This window comes from Galeopterus variegatus, unplaced genomic scaffold (genome assembly GCF_000696425.1).
Source record: "Galeopterus variegatus unplaced genomic scaffold, G_variegatus-3.0.2 Scaffold1779, whole genome shotgun sequence".
NCBI classification, from domain to species: domain Eukaryota; kingdom Metazoa; phylum Chordata; class Mammalia; order Dermoptera; family Cynocephalidae; genus Galeopterus; species Galeopterus variegatus.
The window spans coordinates 240,131-244,131 of NW_007727890.1; the positions used below are offsets into that span (position 1 = coordinate 240,131).

Sequence of the window (4,001 nt, forward strand, 5' to 3'; positions counted from 1 at the left end):
AGAGGAATGTTGTTATTAAACTAACATCATCAAACTCACCGATCTGGCCTCTCAACTCTAACCCTTTTTCTTCCTTTCTCCAAAATCCTCTCCTAACCTGGGTATGGCCTGTCGTAGGACCTCTAACTATTATTTTAATAGCCTGCCTCTTTTTACCCTGCATTCCAAGCCTTTTAACCAGCTTTTACTTAGAAATTACCAGCTGTTGGCCACGGAGGACCCCTCTCACTCCTCTGCAGAACGCCTGACGCACTGAAAGTCACCGATGGCGCTTGTTCCTAACCACCATAGCTGCAGATGCCTGGATGATCTCTCATGCAACCTCTTACACCCACTGGACACAGCAGATGGCCGACTTATGGCTCCAAGGGACCTTCATGGATTTCTCCCCCCTTGAAATCACCCTATTTACCACTCTCGCTTGGGGTATAATAAAGAGCTTCCTTCTCCTCCCTGTTCCTCCCTCTCAATGCCCCTCTCCAGCAGGAAGTAGCTCGAAGACCTTGACGACCTTACCCCCCAATAGAGGAAAAAGGGAGGAATGTAGGGCCCCATAAAACCCCAAAGGAGACATTCCCTAAAACATGGCACCTTTCTGGCTTCTTTTCTGGGTCCTAACATTCCCGCCGGTGCCAAGGTATGGCCTATCAAAATCATCACCTGCCCTTCCAACCAATCAGCCACCGCCCCGCATACTAACCACCCTCTCCCGGAACTCAGCTCTCTATAAATGTATGCTTCACCCTCAAATAAAGCGGAACTTCTCCGGTGAACTGTCATCTCGGGTCCTGTCATTCTTTCAGGAGCTGAAGGAAAACTTCACCCCTAAAGGTTTGTTAATAAAAATCACTAATAGTGTAAAAGAAAATATAACTTTAACATGCATAATTTGCTTCTAATGCTTGCTAAAAATGAGAAAACATAACTAACACCATTTTAAGTAAGACAGGCCCTGACACAGCCCTGACACATTGAATTCCAGGAAGGGAGTAAAACAGTAAAACACCACTCGGTTTCAGGAACTGACTGACCAGTTCCTTATCTATAAGGCACCTGGAAGATAAACGATTGAGGAATCCACTGTTCCTTATCTGGGGTGCCAGCTCGCTAAAGCCCACCAATAAATCTAAAGGTGCCTCAGATAACAAGCAAGCAGTACACAACTCATTCTATTGTGAAGGTCTGTCTAAAAAACTGTATAAAAAGCCCTTGTGTAAAAAGCTCGGGGTCGCTTCTGTCCAGGAGACTAAGTGACCCCAGCATGCTGGAATAAAACTCCTCTTGCTTGATTGCAACGGTCTCTGTCTCATGGTCTTCGTGAAGTGAGCCATCCTGTGTGTGGGATTTGTCCATGGTGCATGGGTTTTACAATAGGACTGGCCAGTTAGCTCAGTTGGTTAGAGGGCAGCCTTGTAACACCGAGGTCAAGGGTTTGGTTCCCCAGACCAGCTAGCCACCAAAAAAAAAATTAATTAAAAATATACATATACACAATGGAATACTACACAGCTATAAAGAAAAATTATATCCTGTCATTTACAGCAACATGGATTGAGCTGGAAACCATCATGTTAAGTGAAGGAAGTCAGGCCCAGAAAGACACATACCTCATGGTATCACTCCTAGGGGGAATCTTAAAGAAAAAAAAAAAAGGCCCTCATAGAAGTTAAGAGTAGAATAATGATTGCCAGAGGCTGGGAGGGGAGAGGAGTGGGTGGAGGAGAAGGGGGACAAAACTATGCTATCTACCCTAAGCGATTCATTGTGCAGTATATGGATGTAATGAAATAACACATTGTACCTCACAAAAATAAGTATAAGTAAAATTGAGAAAAAAAGAGGAAAACAAAAATTACACAGCTGGTTAAACAGAGGATTTTATCTTTTTTTTCTTTCCCATTTAAAGTTTGTACCTCACAAAAATAAGTATAAGTAAAATTGAGAAAAAAAGAGGAAAACAAAAATTACACAGCTGGTTAAACAGAGGATTTTATCTTTTTTTTCTTTCCCATTTAAAGTTTGTAAATGGGATTTTAATACAAGAATAATTAACTATTATAAAAGAATAACTATAAGACATAAGAAAACTCTGTATGGTAGGTACTATAGGGCTGTGGGGAAGTACTAAAGGAAGAATAAACTTGGAAGGGGTTCAGACCTCAAGTGCAGAAGGCCTCCAGAGAGCATGGGCTGTGCAAGGTGGGGGACTTGTAGAGGGAGTAGCAGCTCTGTGTGGACGTCCTGGGCCATAGCTGGGCTATATACAAGAGCTCAAAGAAGGATCAGCTGCTTGGTATGTGGCCCTCTTGCCCACAGATAGCTGTATGCAGGCCAGGGGGGATGTTTGCTTCCCTGTCAAGAAGGCTGTGGACAGGTTATGGCCAGACTGAGGCTGCAAGGTCACAGAGGGATCACTTTCTGGGCCTGTGGCTGACATAGGCTCTATTGGATGTTCTCACACACAAAGCTGAACTCTTTCCCCTCGCCCCTCTTCCACTCCCTCTCTTATGCTGAAAATTACAGGAAGCCTCTTCTTTCTGCAATGTCCTTCCAACCTCTACTGAGAAAGCTTGGCACAGTGGTCACTTAAGAAGAAATGCTTAAAGGAATTCAGTTGTTTATCAGAGAGTAAATTTTGAAGGGTGTTTTGGAGCTGAGAGATAGTAAGTTGATAATGAACACAAAATCTCAAACTTCACATGCCCTAGCCGGGCTGGCTATTGTTTGAAGAACTAGGCATGGTCCCACCTTAGGTCCTTTGCATTAGCTTTTCCTTTGGCAAGGAACACTCTTTCCCTGGATATCTCCTTCCTTAAGTCTTTGCTCAAATGTCATTTTCTCATATTTTAGTATTGTACCATTCCTCATTCCTGATCCCTCTTACCCTATTTTTCCTTTTTCAATAGAGCTGATTGTCTGCTACATGAGGTCATTTATCTATGTATTATGTTTATTGTCTATTGCTTATTTCTCCCTCCCTGACAGAATGTAAGTTCCAGGAGGACAAGGATCTTCATTTATCAATATATCCCAAGAGTCTAGAGCACAGCCTGACACACAGTCACTCAAATACTAGTATTTATTGAATGACTCAGTTACTAGAGACAAACATGAAATATAAAGAATAAGACGTAAAATCAACTAGATAAAATATATACCCAGTGTAGGGGCCACATGAAAACTTCCCCTTCAACTGCCCGAAGGTTCTCTGGAAAATCAACTGATAAACAGATTAATATGGAGAAAAGCCATAACATATTTTATTGTATCATTGTTTTACATGACACGAGAACCTTCAGGATGAAGGTATAAGGAAAACGGAGTGAGGGCGATAGGCAGCAGCTGACCTGGCCATTGGTGTGCTACAGTCTCCCCACTTTGGCCTTCTCTCAGGCCCTCTCCTCTGTTGTTGTGTGTAGCTACAAAACAAAAGAGCAATAGCCAGAACTTGGAAGAGGACATGGGTCAAAACAAACAGAAGAAAGATCCTCCCTCTGCAGAGAAGATACTCCTGGAAGAGAAGATCTAGTTAGAAGAACAGCTAAAAGTGACTATGCAAAGATATAATGAGCTTTGGCAGATACTGAGAACTTGCAGCAGAGGAGCCAAAAATTGGTGGAGGAGGCAAAATTATATGGCATTCAGGGCTTCTGCAAGATTTGGAGGTTGCAGACATTTTGGAAAAGGCAATACAATGTGTTCCAAAAGAAGAGATTAAAGACGATAACCCTCACCTGAAGAACTTCTATGAGGGGCTCATAATAACTGAAGTCCAAATTCAAAAGGTGTTCACAAAGCATGGCTCAAGTTGAACCCTGTCGAAGCCAAGTTAGATCTTTAGGAACCTGAGGCCTTGTTCCAGGTTGAGGGGAAGGAGCAGCGCACAGTGGCACTAGTTAGCAAGGTGGGGTACAAGCTACACAGGGCATACCCTGAAATCTGCCCTCATGGGGGTGGTGAAGGAAGCTCAGCTGCCTCTTGCAGGGTTTTTGTTTTTTTAA

At 43.0% G+C, this 4,001-nt stretch overlaps 1 pseudogene; it reads left to right on the top strand.

Annotated features, from left to right (window-relative positions):
- Window positions 1-4,001, top strand: part of LOC103595485 — a 6,899-nt pseudogene extending 2,898 nt beyond the window's left edge.